At 43.9% G+C, this 19,666-nt stretch overlaps 1 long non-coding RNA gene across 2 annotated transcripts in view; it reads right to left on the reverse strand.

The window, feature by feature from the left end:
- Positions 1 to 1,661: 1,661 nt before the first annotated feature.
- Positions 1,662 to 19,666, reverse strand: part of LOC115510778 — a 39,017-nt gene continuing 21,012 nt past the window's right edge. The window contains exons 4-5 of one of the 2 annotated variants that reach the window (XR_003967833.1): positions 18,073 to 18,240; positions 1,662 to 3,497 (exon numbers count right to left, since the gene is read on the reverse strand). This is a non-coding gene — a long non-coding RNA (uncharacterized LOC115510778). The remainder of the gene's footprint in view (positions 3,498 to 18,072; positions 18,241 to 19,666) is intronic. The other variant, XR_003967832.1, reaches the window with a different exon arrangement.

Here is a 19,666-nt window from a genome sequence, read left to right on the forward strand (position 1 = left end):
GCATCAGGCTCAGGGCTGACAGCGCAGAGCTTGCTTGGGATTCTCTGTCTCACCCTCACTCTGCGCCTCCCCTGCACGTGCGCTCTCTCTCTCAAAATAAATAAGTAAACATTTTTTAAAGTGTCTTATGTTTGAACACCTTGTGTGAAATAATGCATTTTTCTTATATTGAAGAAATCTGTAGTTGACTTTTCTTACTTGCAGTTGAAAGTATTCTACAATGATCATGTGAAATGGGAAGTCTGGGTGCAGAGATACTGGTTAGTAGGATATTGTAACTGTCCAGGCAAGAGGTAATGAGGACTTAAATTAGGGAAAGGTCTGTGTACATCCATGGTGCTATGCTGGTAAATGTTTAACAACCAGCTCTCGGTCAGAGTGGAGGGAGGTACGAGCTGTTTTGTAGCATTTGCTGATTTCTACGGTGTAAATATTGCCAATTTTAAGCTGTCAAGAGTTTGACAACTGGATCTTTGCAAGTTGGTGCCAGTTGGCTCTAGCACACCGCTGGCTGTGGGGTTAGAAAACCAGGGCAGATACAAAAGACTCCGCAGAAGGAGAACTAGTAAGACTTCAGATTATGCGAGCAATACGGAAGTTGTAATCTGACAGGCAAACAGAAATTTTACTTGTCTATGTGACTTCATTTCTGTGTTTCAGATTCTAGAGGGGAAGACCGAAGCATCCCACAACCAGGACACTTCCCAGAAAGTACCTTAGGAGACACAGCACTGCTTTGGAGAGAGATTCTACAGCCCCCAAAGAAGTATTAAAATTAATTTTATGGCTAACACACTGTACAGAGAGGCAATAAAATGGAGCTATGATAAAGCGGGTGTCTCTGGCACTGAGCCCAGGAAAAGGCAGGGTGAACATGCAAGACATCACAGTGTCTGAGAGCCCCGTATAGGCAAAACCCTGGAAGCTGACGCTGGAGGGAGTGAGGGTGGAAGCACGTGGCAAGGAAAGCAGCGTTGGCCAGAATGAACATGCTAGTTAGGGCCAGCCAAAGTGGAGAAGCCATCGCTATTCATCAATCTATCGCTTTCTCTGCTTATTCAACCACAATTTAGTAACAGTCTGCTAAATACTGGGTTCTAGGCTAGGTAGTTGCTCAGGATACACAAAATGGATTCTCCCAGACCTCAGTTTGTCACAGGTAAGATAAACAGGTAACCTGGATTAACGGCAAAATACAGGATCATGGAATACTGTATTCTGATTTAAAACTAAATGTGCATCAAGCTTAATTTTTATCTCTGCAGTGAAATTTGGAAGACTAAGAGAGGGCCCTGTCGACTCAGCCCTGGCATTATTCAGCATTTACTCTGAATTTCTGCAGCATTCATGTCTATTGCTATAATGTTAAATCAATGTGTTTCATAAAAGTCAACAAGATCAGAAAGACTTGGCTATTAATTAGAAGATAAAAAAAACATTGGCCCTGGGGGGCCTGGGGGGCTCAGTAAGTTAAGCATCTGACTCTTGATTTCAGCTCAGGTCATGATCTCACAGTTCGTGAGTTCAAGCCCTGCCTCGGGCTCTGTACTGATGGCACAGAGCCTGCTGGGGATTCTCTTTCTCCCTCTCTTTGCCCCTCCTCTTCTTGTTCTCTCTCTATCTCTCAAAATAAATAGACACACTTAAAAAAAAGTTTTTTAAAAAATACAAAAAACCATTGACCCCATGAATGCTATTTAAGGTTGCCAAGCACCCCCAAGCCATAGCTAAGAATTTTTCTACAATTGTAGAGAGATCCTATTCTCTAGGAAGGCAATTTTGCAGGAAAAAGCTCCCACTTTTGCATCAATGTAGCCCAAGACCTTCATCTCAGGCATGTGTAGCTAAAAAGAACCTGTTCTTTGAGTCACTGTTTTTATCCAAATGTTATCTCATGCCAAGCAGTCCCTTATTTTGTTTCCTGCTACTCAGATGCCAGGTTATTTGATCTGGCTTGTTCTTAGAAAAAAAATCAGTAGCGCACATAATGGTATCATGAACATTCTTTGGTTTTTTTGATTAAAAAAAAAAAACATATCCAACCTGTCTTAAGCAAAAAAAAAAAAAAAAAGGATACATTTACTTATGTAAATGAGAGATCCAGGAAGTAGGTTTTACTTCAGGTGTGGCTGATGGAGATAGTCAAATGATGTCACAGGGACCTGGTTTCTCTCTCTCCATCTTTCAGTTCTGCATCTTCCTTCTGAGGCTGGCCTCCCCGCTCATGGTGACAATACAGCTGCTGCAGCTCAATACACTCCTCCCAGGTATGAGAACAGCAGAAAATAGAGACTGTCTATTTCTATTCTATCCAGTTCAAACAAAAAGGCTGGACCTAACTTTCACTAGCCAGAATTAGGTCAGGTGCCCCTCCCTGACCCAATCACACTGGCCAGGACACAGGCTGGTTTAAACCTAGGTCTAATGCCATCCTTGTTGTTAGCAGATGGGTCAGCCTCACTGGAATCACAGGAACATTGAGTAGAGATGGAGTCTATTTCTTTTTTTTTTAACTGAAGTATAATTGACATATGACATTATATTAGTTTCAAGTGTACAACAATAATGACTTGATATTTGCATACACTGTGAAATGAACACCACTAGACTTAGTCACCATCTGTCACCATACGAAGTTACAAAATTCGAGTGTATTTGTAACTGCAAATTCAGAACTATTATTAATAACAGGGTAAATGGATATGAAGCACCCAAATTCATCGTTGTTCACCACTGTCATGTACTAAACTGATGTATAAAAGCTCCATATTAACCTCTTAACCCCTGGGGACTACATGAGTCTTCCCCTGGTGTAGACAGACTTGAACTGGTGGAGAAGACCTGACTTCTTTGTCATCATGGCTCTTATTCCCAATGCTCTTACCAAAATCCAGGGCTGAGGCAAGGGTCCTGAGATTAAAGACACACACACACACACACACACACACACAAACACCCCTACATACATACGTGTGTGTACATGTAGAGAGAGAAAGAGATTTTTAAGGAATTGGCTCACACAACTGTAGGGGCTAGCAAGACCAAAATCCATACAGCAGGTCAGCAGTCTGGAAACTCAAGCAGTTCTTCCATGTTACAATCTTAAGACAGAATTCCTTCCTATCCAGGAAGCTTCAATCTTGGCTCTTAAGGCCTTCAACTGATTGGGTGAGGCCCATCCATATTATGGATGGAGGGTAATCTCTTTCACTTCAAGTCAGTTGATTGCAAATGTTAATCACATACCAAATACCTTCACAGCAACAGGCTGTGTCTGGGCACCATGGTCTAGTACCATGGTGGGTCAAGTGGGCACCTACCAAACAACTGGGCACCATGGTCTAGCCAAGTTGATACATAAAATTAACCAGCACAGTGCTTCAGGTCGTTTGTGATGTCATCCTCCCAGGTACTTGATTCCAGCAAGCATGGTCTCCAGCAAGGAACACAGAATGCAGGAGTCCAGTTCCCACCCTGACCTACAGCCAGGAAATGACCTGAAAGAGAGAAACTATATGAGAGATGGTGGACCAGAAATCTGGGAGGAGCCTCAGCTCTGAGCATTGACTTCCGAGTCACTATCAGGCTTGGATTGCCTACTTCCAAACTTCTTCACGAGGAAGACGAAAAAACTCCTATAATATTTAAGTCACTGAATTTTAGGGGTGTTTCTGTTATGCGCAGCTGAGCTCAATTCTATATAAGACCAAACAAACAAATAAACCAACCCTAAGAAAAATAAAGAAAACACAACTCATTTACAAAAACAAAGGATGAAAGAATGAAGCATTACTTTAATGAAAGCATAGTTCAAGATGACAGAAATAAGACTAGAGAGAGTTTTTTACTATAAATATAAATGTTTTAAAAATCTTTGTGAAGGGCTCTCAGGTGAGGTCAAAACCATTTTCAATCATATTTTTTCAAGAAAGGCACATTGTTCTCAGAAAGAACTTAGGGTGTGTGAATATCAAGCAAAGTAAAATTCAAGCCAGAAAACAGTAAAGAATTAAAGAGTGTTATTTAATATTGGCAGTCTCTATTTTAAAAACATCCACAAGCTTTTATGCACCGAATAACATCATACGCATGCATGCATGCGCGCGCGTGCGCGCACACACACGCGCACACACACACACACACACACACAAAGTTCGCACATCGTTATAACTTAGTACAGTGCCAAGCCCAGATGGTTTCACAGATGATTTCTTTCAAAGCTGAAAGAAAGCAATAACTTCAACACCTCAAAATTTGTTTCAGTAGCTAGAAAAGGACATATGTCTACCAATACATTTTACAAAGCCAAAAAGATCCTGAAAACAAAATGTACTATGAATATTGTTGCAAAATTCTAAATAAAATACATACCAGGAAACTTAATCAGGAAGTACATTAAAATAGTACCACTGCAATGCTGCTAATTAAAGTTTATTACAACAATGCCAGGATATTTCAGTATCAGGAAATCTATTGTCATAATTTAGCAAGTTAATTGGTAAAAGGAAAAAAGTATATATATATCTATCTTGATGTGAGCCCAAAAGTCTGCTTTTATGAATTTCAAAAGCTATATCTGATTTTTAAAAGTTCTTGGTAAACTAATAATAGATGAATTATTTCTTAATAGAATATAAAAATATCTGGTTCATACTAGCAGCCAACGTATTATTTAACAGGGAAACAGTAACTCCCACTATAATCTTCATCAACCTCATAAATAAACACTTATAGGGCCGCCTGGTTGGTTCTGCCAGTTAAGCATGGGACTCTTTATCTCGGCTCAAGTCATGATCTCACCTTTAGTGGGTTCAAATCCGGTGTCAGGCTCTGTGCTGACAACACAGACCCTGCTTGGGATTCTCTCTCTCCTTCTCTCTCTGACCCTCCCCCCCTCATGTGCACACACTCTCTCTCTCTCAAAATAAATAAACCTTAAAAAATAAAAAATAAAATAAATAATCATAATAACATCCTCAAGTAACTGTTATAAAGAGATCTCTAGAAACTATTGCTGCTTTATTAAACTGCAAAAGCAATGTCCTTACTAGGCACAAAGCAGATCTGTAGGTGCCTCCCTCATTTCCACCCCACATGCTACCTTCTTCCAACCAGATTGCTCCCCCAGGCCCTTTAAAAAAAATTCCAGAGACCCTAGTAATGATAGAAACAAGGCAGATGAATAGCCCTTTAGCCACTGCTGTTCTCATGGTTAATGCCCAGCTCCTCCTGGAGGTGCCAGAGCGGTAGGTGGGTCTCCCCAGCTTCCCCCTCTTCTGACCACAGGCTCAGGGTGCTGAGGGGGCTCTTTCCAGAACCTCTCCTGGAGTCCAGCCCACCCAGACCCCAGGCCTAATCAATGGCCTTCCCAAGCCAGGAGGGTGCACAGACTGATCCAGGGCAGGTCTAGGCAAGTGGGATGCACAGAGCTGTTATTTTACAGCTTAAGCATCATGAGAGGGTCTGATGACTCAGCCAGCAATTTCTTGAGCCAACATCATCCATGTGGTAAGGAACTGAGGCTAAGGGTATTCAGAATTAGCTGTGGGGGCAGAATGGGGTACAAATGCACCTCAAGCCGGCCTCCACTGGGTTCATGAGATCCAAGGGCCATTTGGAACAAAGAAAAGCTTGCGATCCAAAAGTGCCAGAGATGTGTGCATAAGCCTCCTCCCCAGTCACCACCCGCCTGTGATATGGAGGCCCCAGAGGACTAGACGGGCGCCATCTGGTGGCGCTCCGTGGAGGTGTGCGCGACCCCAGTAACTTAAATCACGCTGAGTACCGGCTCCCTGCCTGGAGGCGGCAGCGCACAACTCCTAAAACACCAGGGGGAGCCATTCTCAAAGAATCCGAAGTGAAGTCGCCCCTTGGAGTGAAGCGGTGCTGTGGTCCTGACTCTGTCGGCCTTTGAGGTACCCACAACCCAGCGGAGGGGAGGGTCACCCCTGAGCTGGTTCTTGAATGAGGTGAGGAAGGGGAGAAAGGGCCTGCCTGACAAAGGGCATGTGACCGGGACAAATGCTGTAGAGGGGCTTGGCACGTTCAGTGGCTACAGTGTAAGTGCCTGGGGGCCAGGTGGGAGATGGGGAGGAAAAGGATGGGAATAGCTGTGAAGGGTCCCCAGCACCTGGGCGCCTGGCAGGGAGTTTGGACTTTATCCTGGGCCAGGCATTTTAAATCTAAGTAGCATGCTGATGTACATGGTCAGGCCAGCACTGTGTTATAAGAAAATGTGAATTGGAATGCTGTCAAGAGGACACTGTGCTCTCACCAGACCCCACCGCTCCCTGTCGTCTGCCCCTACCCTCAGCTTCATCGGTATACACCACTTCCCCAGCCCCTGAAACGTGTGGGTTTATGACCCTGTAAGGTCATGGGGTGCTGGTTCCAGATGGCACACCCAGGAACTGACAGAAAAGAGACATATCTGCCAGGGGCAGGAGGGTGTGTGAGAAATAAGCCCACTGACCCAATCAGAGGAGGAACGCAGAGACTTGGAGCACAGTGAAGCGAGGCTTTAAGCAACGTTCTTGCAAGAGCGGGTATCTGATGGACAGGCACACTCGGGGCAGTTATAGCAGACAATTTATCTCCCAACATGCAAGTCCCTCCCCTGATTTGTCACTGGCTGAGTACTACAGAGGTGACAGCCTTACCTGGACATTGTCTATGCCCATGTAAGGCAAAAAGTAGTCTAATTGGACCAAATGTACATTTCCTGAGGTGACTTAAAGACTTTCAGTCCGGGGGTGCCTGGGTGGCTTGGTCGGTTAAGCGTCCGACTTCGGCTCAGGTCATGATCTCACGGTTCGTGAGTTGGAGCCCCGCTTCGGGCTCTGTGCTGACAGCTCAGAGCCTGGAGCCTGTTTCCGATTCTGTGTCTCCCTCTCTCTCTGACCCTCCCCCATTCATGCTCTGTCTCTCTCTGTCTCAAAAATAAATAAACGTTAAAAAAAAAATTAAAAAAAAAAAAAAGACTTTCAGTCCCTCCTTTGTTCTTCGGCACGTGCTCATTGCAGAGCCCATGAAAATAAGCCTCTGAGATGGAGGGGGAAGAAGAACCAGGAAGTGAAGTGCCTCCGGGTTTGGGACCCCGCTGGGGGGAGAGGGGGAGGCGGTTTCATATATATTTCCAATAGGTTGTAAACCTATTGTTAACTAGACAGCACAGTTTTTGTTTGGAATTTCTGAAAATGAATTATCTCACTCCTCACAGGTGTGACATCAGCCTCTAATCCTTCACACTGGATGATGTGGGGGCGGGGGTCAGGTGCTGCCCCACCCCCCCATCATCATCACTATGTAATGACATGGCCTTGAGAGGCCCAGGCTCTCAAAGAAAGGCCGCCCCCTGGCCCCTAGCCAGGCCCTGGACACGAGGCACAGCGGTACTGTCTTCCTGTCCTTGCTTCAGATCAACACTGTCTGTCTGGGTCGCCTCTGTTTTAAAGATTGCCTCTTCCTCCCTGGCTCAGGATTTCATTCTCTTTGACTCTGTCCTCCCTCAGGGAAGCACTGGATGTTTTAGAGGGAGACCAGACCTCCCCCCATGAAGGGTCAGAGGTACACCAAGGCACTCAAACCACTAGCCCTCAGGCAGCCATATGCAGGTTCCAGGTACAGAAGGGCCGAGGTGGCAGCCAGTGTGCCTTGGAAGGGGGAAAGAGTGCCATCTGGTGGCCATCTCTGAAACACAGAGGACTGGAATGCATTGTATTTTGTTCTGATTCTGTCCCAAGATCTTGAGCAAAGTAGAAAAAAGCCAGAGAGTAGTGGAGTACCTAAGGGCCACCAGTATCTAAGGGCCAGAGCGGAAACAACAAATTCAAAACATTCCCCCTTCTCTGGCCACAACTGACCTCCCCTCTGTTCCCCTGTCACGGATCCCCCTCCAATGTTATTCCTCTGTCTGAATGCCCCTCTCTCCCTCCAGGCAGGAACCTGCTCTTCCTCGGACACCAGGCTCAAAGGTGATCTCTCCCATGTTCCAGTGTAGCTAATGCCTTCCTCCTGTGCTCTCCTAAACATAGCCAAACCAGTCCTGCACTCCTGGCTGTGCGGGGTCACTCCTTGGCTCTGATACTGTCTCCCACAGTATTCTTCCTTGAGGAGTGCTAAGAAGCTTCTCATCCCTCGACTAGTGTCAGAGTGAGTCCTGTGGGTCAAATGCCGAGAGAGGTGTTCAGAGGAGTGAGATCTCAAGTTCTCATTGCTGTCCCCCCCCTTTTTTTTAATTTTTTAAAAACATTTATTTGTTTTTGAGAGACAGAGAGACATAGTGTGAGCAGGGGAGGGGCAGAGAGAGAGAGAGACAGAATCCAAAGCAGGCTCCAGGCCCTGAGCTGTCATCACAAAGCCTGACGTGGGGCTTGAACTCACAGACCGAACCGTGAGATCATGACCTGAGCTGAAGCTGGACACTTAACTGACAGAGCCACCCAGGTGCCCCTAGAGTTATTGAAAAGTAGACTTTGATTAATTGTAACAAACTCCAGCAAACTCTGGAGTAACCACTAAAGAGAGTTTGGGTGTTTTGTTTTTTTTTTAATATTTATTTTTGAGAGACAGAACACAAGCAGGAGAGGGGCAGAGAGAGAGAGAGGGAGGCAAAGAGTCTGATGCAGGGTCCAGACTCTGAGCTGTCAGTACAGAACCCCATACGGGGCTTGAACTCACGAGCTGTGACATCATGACCTGAGCCAAAGTCAGACACTCAACCAACTGAGCCACCCAGGCGCCCCTGGTGTTTTGTTTTGTTTTTTAATGTTTATTTATTTATTTTGAGAGAGGCAGAGATCATGAGCAGGGGAAGGGAAGAGAGAAGTCCCAAGCAGGCTCTGCATGAAATCAAGAGTCAGATGCCTGACTCTGGCTGAGCCTCTCATGTGCCCCAAAAAGAGTTTTTTTCAAGAACTATAACTGATATGTTAAGAGGAGAAAAGTAAAATTTTTTAAAATATTCAAAACCAGGGGCAGACCTGGGTGACCCAGTTGGTTAAGCGTCTGATTTCGGGCCATGATCTCATAGTCTGTGAGTTTAAGCCCCACATCGGGCTCTCTGCTGTCAGCACGGAATCAGCTTCAGATCCTCTGTCCTCCCTCTCTCTGTGCCCCTCCCCCCCACTCTCTCTTTCTCTCTCAAAAATAAATAAACATTAAAAAAATAAAATAAGTTGGGAATGCAAGCTGGTGCGGTCACTCTAGAAAACAGTATGGCGGTTCCTCAAAAAACCAAAAGTAGAACTACCTTACGACCCAGCAATTGCACTACTAGGTATTTATCCGCGGGATACAGGTGTGCTGTTTTGAAGGGACACATGCACCCCCATGTTTATAGCAGCACTATCAACAGTAGCCAAAGTATGGAAAGAGCCCAAATGTCCCTCGATGGATGAATGGATAAAAAAGATGTGATACATATATACAATGGAGTATTACTTGGCAATCAAAAAGGAGGAAATCTTGCCATTTGCAACTACATGGATGGAACTGGAGGGTATTATGCTAAGTGAAATTAGTCAGAGAAAGACAAAAAGCATATGACTTCACTCATATGAGGACTTTAAGAGACAAAACAGATGAACATAAGGGAAGGGAAACAAAAATAATACAAAAACAGGGAGGGGGAAAAAGCATAATAGACTCTTAAATATAGAGAACAAACAGAGGGTTACTGGAGGGCTTGTGGGAGGGGGGATGGGCTAAATGGCTAAGGGGCACTAAGGAATCTACTCCTGAAATCATTGTTGCACTATATGCTAACTGATTTGGATGTAAATTTTAAAAACTTAAATTAAAAATTAATTAATTAATTAATTAAATTAATTTAAATACTCAAAACCAGAAAAAGCAGAAAAGACGGGAAAGTTAAGAAAGCAAGAAAAGCAGGGACTCAAACAGGCAACTTGTACACTGACATTCAGAGCAGCATTATTTATGCACAATCACCAAATGCGGTGACAACCTTTACCACACAATAAATGTCCATCAACAGATAAATATATAAACAAAATGTGGTATATCAATGTAATGGACTATTATTCAGCCTTAAAGAGGAATTAAATTCTGATGCATGCTACATGAATGAAGCTCAAAAATATTATACTTTAGTATAGTATAGGGGCACCTGGCTGGCTTGGTGGAAGATGCAACTCTTGATCACAGGGTTGTAAATTCAAGCCCCACATTAGGTGTGGAGATTATTTTAAAATAAAATCCTTTTTTTCTAAATCTTTATCTATTTTGAGGAGGGAAGGGACATAGAAAGAGAGGGAGAGAGAGAATCTTAAGCAGGCTCCACACTCAGTGTGGAGCCCAACACAGGGCTTGAACTCACAACCTGAGATCACGACCTGAGCTGAAATCAAGAGTGGCATGCTTGACTGACTGATTCACCCAGGTACCGCTAAAAATAAAATCTTCAAAAAAGAAAAAAAAAATACATATATATATATATATAGCACTATGTGAAATAAACCAGACACAAAAGGACAAATATTATGATACCATTTTTATAAGGTAGGTAGAAGAGGCAAATTGACAGAGACAAAAAGGAGAATAGAGCTTCCCAGAGGCAATGATGAGGGGGAGTGGGGAGTTTTTGTTTACTGGGTACAGATTTTCTTTTGGGAGTGTCAAAAGTTCTGGAAATAGATAATGGTGATGGTCATACGACCATCTGAACTGTATGCCACTGAACTGTATGCATAAAAATGGTTAAAATGGTAAATTTTATGTTACGTATATTTTACCACAGAAACAAAGAATAAAGAACAAGTACTATGAATGAAAATGTTACAAACATCGTAGGTATTAATCTAACTATATTTATAATCAATGTAGATGTGAATGGTCTAAATATACCAGTTGACAGAAACTGTCACAGTGGATTTATTTTTTTTTAATTTTTTTTTAACGTTTTATTTATTTTTGAAACAGAGAGAGACAGAGCATGAACAGGGGAGGGGCAGAGAGAGAGGGAAACACAGAATCCGAAGCAGGCTCCAGGCTCTGAGCTGTCAGCACAGAGCCCGACGTGGGGCTCGAACTCACGAACCGTAAGATCATGACCTGAGCCGAAGTCAGACGCTTTAACCAACTGAGCCACCCAGGCGCCCCTGTCACAGTGGATTTAAAGAGACCCAATTATATGTTGTGTACAAGAAATCCACTTTAAATATGAAGACACGGACAGATTAAAGGTAAAAGGATGGGGGAGTTCCCCTCTACTTGCTAGATGGCATGCTGCCCAATTCATGAATTATTTAATAAAGTTGATGAGATATTTAAAAAAAAGTAAAAGGATAGAGAAAGACACACCACGCTTACACTACTCAAAAGAAAGCTGGAATTGCTACATTAATTCTAGACAAAGCAGACTTCGAACAGGAAGAATCAGAGATAAAGATGTCAATTCTCCAAGAGGATATAACAGTCCTTAAGCCGTATGCACGTAACAACAGAACATTAAAATACAAGAGACAAAAGCTGATGGAACTGAGCTGAGAAATGGACAGTTTCACTGGTATAGACTTCAGCACTCTCTCTCTGTGGTGGACAGATCCATCAGGCAGAAAATCGTAAGGATATATCTGAACTGAACAGCACGATCAATCAGCTGGATCTAATTGACGTTTATGGACTACTTCATCCAACAGCAACAGACTATATACTTTCTTCTCAAATTCCCATGTAACATTCACCAAGATAGACCATACCTGGGCCATAAAACACGCTTCAGTGGGGCGCCTGGGTGGCTCAGTTGGTTGAGCGTCACTCTTGATTTCAGCTCAGATCATGATCTCAGGGTTTGTGAAATCCAGCCCTGTGTTGGGCTCATGCTGACAATGTATCACCTGCTTGGAATTCTCCCTCCCTCTCTCTCTGACCCTTCCTTTCTATCTCTCTCAAAATAAATAAATAAACTTAATTAAAAAAAAGCACTTCACTGGATTTGAAAGAATAGAAATCATACTAAGTCTGCTCTCAGACCACAATGAAATTAAACTAGAAATCAATAACAGAAAAGTAACTGGAAGATCCCCAAATATTTGGACATATTAATATATATTATAACCATTATATGGATGTATTAATATAAAATGTATTAAACAGCATACTTCACAAATAACAAATGGGTCAAAAAAGTCTCAAAATTAAGTCTTAAAACTGTAAAATATTTTTAACTAAATGAAAATGCAATTTAATAGGAATTTGTGAGAGCAGTACCTAAAGGGAATTTTATAAAAAATAAAGAAACAGAAGTGCCTGGGTGGCTCAGTCGGTTAATGTCTGACTTTGGCTCAGGTTATGATCTCATAGTTCATGAGTTTGAGCCCCACATCGAATGAGCACAAGCCCCGCTTCTCTCTTTCTCTCCCCCTCTCTCTCTCTGCCCCTTCTCTCTGCCCCTCGCTCACTTGTGCCCTCTCTCTCTCAAAAAAAATAAAGATAAAAAATAAACAAATTCATAGCACTGAATGTGCATACAGTACTGATACATGCTACAATATAGATGAGCCTTGAAAACATACTAAGGGAAAAAACAGACACAGAGTCCATGCATTGCATGATTCCATTTATATGACACGACTGTCATACACAAATCCATAGAGACAAAGTAGATTAATGGCTGCCTGAGGCTGGGGAGCATTTCTCCTGGGGAGTAAATTTGGAGTCACTGCCAGGTGGATTTCTTTTTGGAGTAATGAAACGTTCTAAAATTGGGGGTGGGGCGTTTGGCTGGCTCAGTCTGCATATTCAAGAGTATGCAACTCTTGATCTCGGGGTTGTGAGTTCAAGCCCCACTTTGGGTGTAGAGATTACTTAAAAATAAAATCTTAAAAAATAAATAAAGTAAAATAGGGGGCGCCTGGCTGGTTCAGGTGATAGAGCATGTGACTCTTGATCTGGGGTCATGTGTTCAAGCCCCACATTGGCCATAGAGATTACTAAAAAAAAAAAAAAAAAAGAGAGAGAAAAGTGTTCTAAAATTGATTGTGGTGATGGTTGCACAATTCTGAATATACTAAAAGCCATGAATTGTACAAGCTAAATGAGTGAATTGTACAGTATGTGAATTCTGTCTCAATATAGATGTTAACCAAAAACAGTAAATAGGAAAAAAAAAAAACTCTAAGTAATCTAAAAGGTGTGAGCAATTTTAAATGATTTTGAAATGCTAGATAGTAGAAACACAAACTAAATAGCAAAAACAACCAAAACAATTATTAAAACCATTCACATCCAGGACTGACCTCCCCTTGAGTCACCATATTAATCAAACAGCCTTTGGTTCCACAGGGCATGATGGACTTGTGTGGTACGAGATTGCTATGGCCTGAATGTCTGTGTCCCCCAAAATCCATAAGTTGAAATCTTACCCCCATAAGGTGATGAAATTAGGAGGTGGGGCCTTTAGGGGTGATTGGGTCATAAGGGTGGAGTTTGCATGAATGGGATTAGTGCCTTATAAGAAATACCACCGAGCTCCCCAGTGCCTTCCTCCATGTGGGGACACAAAGACAGCTGTCTATGAACCAAGAAGCAGGCCCTCACCAAACACTGAATCTGCCTGCCCCATGAACTTGGACTTCCCAGCTTCCAGCACGGTGGGAGATACATTTCTGTTGTTTATAAACTATTCGGTCAACGCTATTTTGTTATAGCAGACAGAATGGACTATGACAGAGGTCAAGTAGCATGCATGCAGCCATCCTAAGGCTGTCCCAACACACTGAAGGCTTCCAACCAAGGGGCACAGGAGAAAACTAGAGGTGCAGCCTTTTTCCTAGGGAAGAGTATGTGCACGGGAGGCCTACCCTGGATTGGGACCCTCACCATGTCTTAAAGATGCATGGAATTTCACATCAAAATCCTGCATGCCTCCCCGCCTCAGTCAACCACCCCTCCCCCAAATCCCATGTACCAATATGAGCCAGAGCACAGCAGCAGCTGCCTCCTGTGTAAGGGCCTGGGTGTCTGGGCTCTTCCAGTGTCCCCACCCCTACTGCTAACCTCACTCCTGGATGGCCAGTCGAATTTGCTTTACCTGCCTGGCCCCTAAAGTAAACCCCTGTACCCCACTAAAGATCCCTAAGGAAGGGGCGCATGGGTGGCTCAGTTGGTTAAATGTCCAGCTCTTGATTTTGGCTCAGGTCACGATTTCCCATTTGTGAATTCGGGTCCCAAGTCCAGATCTGCACTCCTGGCATGGAGGCTGCTTGGGATTCTTTCTCTCTGCCTCTCTCTCTGCCTCTTCCTCACTTGCGTTCTCTCTCCCTCCCTCTCTCTCTCTCTCTCTCTCTCAAAATAAATTAACTTAAAAAAATTTTTAATTAAGAAAAAAACATTTCTAAGGGAAATGCCTGCTCCTTTGGTTTGGAAGAGAAAGAAAGAGGGGACCGATCATCTTTACGCCTTTAAAAAACGTTCTTCAATTCTTGGCTAAATTTAAAATATGAATCATAAAAGCAAAGGCATGGTGGGGAGGGAGAGACAGGGGACAAAAACCCCCCTCTGGAGGGAAAAAAATCTAGATTTAGAAACTACTAGGTTTAGGAGCTGGGTTCCTCAAGCCAGGACATCAGAGAGTATTTAGGGGGTGCTTTGTGGTGACCGTTGGCCGTTAGACTCTGGTTTCAGTTTTAAGCACATGGCTTTTAAAGGGACTTTCCCCAGCGGAGCAGGAAGAGCTAACAACTGGAACAGTCGCAGAACAAGGAGCAAACTTAGCTGAAAACAGCTGCTGCCTGCAAGCAATAAAGCATGAGCGGCTGGAGTGTCGCACAGCTGCCAGCAGCTGGAACCAACCAGGTGACCATCAGGTCAGAGCCTCAGGACTTTACGCACACCGAACCCTGAAGTTTGTGAAAGCACGATGTCTTCCGTAGGGCGGGGAAAAGGAAATGAAAGCTAATATTAGGTTGAGCAGCTACTGGTGACACTAAAAGTTCATGCCAAGTCAATGTGAAGAAAAATGCCCAAAGATGGCCTTTCTGGGGGAAGATAGAGGGATCACTGAGATGAAATCAGTCAGGCCCACCCTCCCCATCCCGAGATACAAATTACCACCCCCTCTTCCTGCCTTCAGTTAAAAATAAGGAAGGGGGTGCTTTTTTAAAAAAGATAGGACATTAAAATGTAACAGGTGGTCGGGTGCCTGGGTGACTCAGTCGGTTAAGCATCCAACTTCAGCTCAGGCCATGATCTCACAGGTTTGTGAGTTTGAGTCCCACATCAGACTCTCTGCTGTCAGCACAGAGCCCGCTTTGGATCCTCTGCCCCTCTCTCCCCCTGCCCCTCCCCTGCTCACTCTCTCTCTCTCTCTCTCTCTCTCTCAAAATAAATAAACATTAAAAAAAGTAAAAGGTGGTAAAAATTTGTCCCCTCAGATGCCCAGGTCCTCTCTCCAAAGAAAATATAAGTTTCTTTTGTTTCCTTCCAGAGCTAGTTTATATATGTACAAGCAAAATATATCATTTTCCTCTTTTTTTTTTTTTTTTTTTTGTAAAAAAGGCAGCACATTAGAACACAGTTCAGACACTTGGCTTTTTCACTTCTCAGTATGCCTCAGAGACTGTTCCAGATCCTCACAGACTGAGTTGATTTTCTAGTTTGTATAGTATTCCTTTGTGTGGTTATACCATCTTTTTTTTATTAATGTTGAGCCTCAAGGTTATTTCCAGCCTTTGCAACTACCAACAGCGCTGCAGTGAAAAACCTTGTATGTGTTTAATTTTCTACGTGTGCTCGGAAAGGTATGTTCCCAGAAGAGAAAATGCTGGGAATATTTTGCTAGTTTTTGCCAACTTTACCCTCCCGTTTGCAATACAGGCCGGTGCACCAGGCATGAAGTGAGGCGATGTCAACCCCACTGTTTTGAGAAACTGCACAGGTGAATGGACCCCAGGGCTGTGGGTTCCAGGCCCCCAAGGAAGGGTTGTGCCTTCCTTCCAAAGCTCTTCCTCTATTCCTTTATTATACAGAATCATCAAGTTCAGGATGGTCATTTTTTCAGTCTCTCTCCCCTGCTCTGTCCTGTGAGCCTCAAGAGTGAAGGCTGGGCCTTATACACCCTTGTACCTCTGACGTCTGGCCCAGAGTAGGTGATCAATAAATGCTTAGCAGATGAGTGAACAAATTAATAAATTGGGTTCCTAGGTTCCACCTAGGAAAAAGAATTGGAAACTACAGAATAGGTACTACGGCTATAACAACCTTAAAAGACTTGATTTCCTGCAATATTTCTGGGGGTATGGTGAGGGTGGGGGTGGGGGTGGGGGTGGGGTGGGTAGTGGCCCTTTTGCCTGTATTTCCCTAGACAGATTAGCAATTAAATATTGAAAATGAAAAGAGCCTGTGCCTTGCAGGTCTCCAGAGTATCTTGACTCAGCCAGCAGGCACCCCCATCCTTTGGGCCCACACTGACCATAAGGCCAGAGTCCCAGGTGGTGGCTTTGTGGCACCACATTTTCATGAAATGCGGGGGTATTTCCAGAGCGGCAAAATGCCAGGCACTGTGGCCTGTGCAGTCTAAGCTCCACCCTGGTGGGATTTCAGAGTGTTGTCCCCCCTACCCATAGTGAACATTTATTGTTTCCGCTACTCCCTAGGACCCATCCCTCCTTATCCAGCAGAAGACATTGCTGCTGGCCCCTGACCTCAAACATGAGTTGAGGAGCTAGCAAACAACCATACTGGCCTCATTAGAATGACTCTCGGGCTGTTGCAGGCCCCTCTATAGATAAAGGCTTGCTCCTTCTGGCTGGGCTTAGCTAGAGAGGAATGGGCAGGAGCTGCTACAGCCACTTTTTGCCATCCCACAGGGAGAGCTTGCTGAGAATACAGCCTAGAGCCAGGAAGCAAAACTAAATCATGAATGAATCAAGGTCCTGACATTTATATCCAGCCATGGCTAACGTTAGATCCAGCCCCTGGAATTTTCACTTATGTGAGCCAATAAATTCCCATTTTTGCTTAAACCAATGCCTGCCAGGCTTCCAGTTATATGCAAGAAAGATTCCTAAAATGTGGCCCCTCTAAGTATAGAGAATGGATCACATGAGAGACGTTTTTTCACAAGGCTGCCAAAGCCCTGAGCATCTGGGGTCTGGGCATTTAAAAGAGGCCTCTTGCAAAGATTAAGAGAAAGGATTCCTGGAATACGTGGGTGGTACGGAGACGCTAAGGAAAGCCAGTAAGGGGTATTCTACACTACACTGAGACACAACAGATGTAGAAGACACAGAACAGGCCTGACAAAAGCCATGCCTACATCTAGGGCCTGCTAGCCTGGCCCAGGAGTAGGACTGGGGGGTGGTCACTCAACCCCTGCCACGGCGAAACATAATCATAAATGATTGTTATTGGGGTGCCTGGGTGGCTGTCAGTTGAGTGTCCGACTCTTGATTTCAGCTCAGGTCATTATCTAACAGTTTGTGAGTTTGAGCCCTGAGTTAGGCTCTGTGCCAGCAGTGGGAAGCCTGCTTGGGACTCTCTCTCCCTCCCTCTCTCTCTCTGCCCCTCCCCTGCTCTTGCTCTCTCTCTTTCTCTCTCTCTCACTCAAAATATATAAAATAAACTTACAAAATAAATGATCATTGTTGTTCTGTGTCACTATACAATAGATAACTGCACAATCTTCCTTCTCGTACCTGTTTTTCTTCCCCTATCCCCTGCCTTGGTTTATGCCAGTATCACTTCCTGGGATAAAGATATATTTGGTTTTTGTCTTGGATTCCTGGTACACAGCGGCTAGAACCGTTGGAATCTCTAAAGTAATGCGTGTCTTTTGTCTGCTGATGAACTGACTAGGGGCTGGGAGTTCCTAGAATGCTTCAGGATGGGGTTTGGAAATGTTCTGGGTTGGTGAGCACATTGAAGTACTCAGAGAGTGAGCACCCAGAGAGGGCAGAGAAGCTCCATGCCACCCCACCCGACCCCCTAAAACCTTGCCCTATGCCCCTCTTCCATCTGGCTGCTCCTGAGTTGTATCCTTTATAATAAACTGATAAATCTAAGTAAAGTGTTTCCCTGAGTTCTGTGAGCCATTCCAGCAAATTACTGAACCTGAACAGGGGGTTGTGGAAACCACCAATTTAAAGCCAGTTGGTCAGGCACCGTTGGGAACCCGGACTTGGAGTTGGCATCTGATGTGGGAGCATCTTGTGGGATCCAGCCTCCTTACTGCCTCTCTAACTCCAGGTAGAGAGTATCAAAATTGAATTGAAGTGGTTACTGAGAGGAAAAACACAAACACTGGGTGTCAGAAGTATTGTGAGTAAAAGCAGTTCAGACCTCCCTGACTCCCAAACCAGAAAACCCCTCTCACTGCCCACCTTCCCACTAGCCCTGCTCAATCACTTGACAAGTGTTGTGTATTGGGTATTTCATTTCATTTTATTATTTTATTTTATTTTATTTTATTTTATTTTATTTTATTTTATTTTATTTTATTTATTTTATTTTATTTTTTGAGAGGGGGCCAAAGTGAGTAAGGAGCAGAGAGAGAGAGAGAAAGGGAGAGAGAATCTCACAAGGGGAAGAGAGAGAGAAGCGGGGCTTACCCGAAGTGGGGCTTGAGCTCACCCAATGCAGGACTCAAACTCACGAACCATGAGGTCATGACCTGAGCGGAGGTCAGATGCTTAACCCACTGAGCTACCCAGGTACCCTGTATTGGTTTTATTATGACAAAACTGAGGTTGTTTTTAAGAATAAAGCCATTTTGATAGAAGAATAAAGTAAGCTGTGTCAGGAGGTCACCATCTCATCTGTTGTCACTGATAAGCACTCAGTAGGTCAGCTCTTGTGGGGCACCCCTGGGGGCTTATCAAGTAAAAACATACAAAGAAGCAACTATGTCAACGGGACGTTTAGACTATAAATACTGTGCATTTGTGAGGACCATCCCAGTGTTTAGACTGGCCAAAGCAACTCTTTGCTGATCTAAATAGCTCTCTAAAGACCTTGGGGCATAAAGGTGACTCCTTTACCTCTTGCCCAACACCTACACCAGCATTCCCTAGAAACGAGCTCTAGCAACAGGGGACTCTGACTTCCATACTGGTACCCGGATGTCAGCTCTCTGGTTGGCTAAGTCATCTCTCCTATAAAGGTATACCTGAACTAAATTTGGACTTTATTCTTTTCATCCTCCCTTGCCTGGAACAATAGTGCGATTAATCTATAATTGGTTTTTATGCCACTGGCTTGTGAAATTCTCACAGTGAACCTGTGTTAAATAAGTTGCTGGCAAATCTCCCTCAAATAAAACAACCTGTTAACCTAATTCAGCTTCCCCAGCATCTCTCATCTCCCCGCTTCACCTTTCATTCATCCTTTTATCTATTCAGTCACAGGTATTTACTAATCCCTTTCTCTGTGCCAAGAGAGGGCTTACCCGAAGTGGGGCTCGAGTTCACCCGATGCAGGACTCGAACTCATGAACCGTGAGATCACGATCTAAAGATTAATGAAACCTGGCCTCTACCCTAAGAAAATCACAGTCTAGTGGTAAGTCAGAAATCAAAATACAGTCATAAAGCAACGGGATTCACATGGAGACATAGGGATATACAGAGCCTCATAGAGCCCTGAGTTGAGGTCTTTAACCCAGCTGGGAGTGTTAGGATCTAAAATGTCAGTGAACTTTTCTTGGTGG

Source organism: Lynx canadensis, chromosome A3 (assembly GCF_007474595.2).
Source record: "Lynx canadensis isolate LIC74 chromosome A3, mLynCan4.pri.v2, whole genome shotgun sequence".
Lineage (NCBI taxonomy): Eukaryota > Metazoa > Chordata > Mammalia > Carnivora > Felidae > Lynx > Lynx canadensis.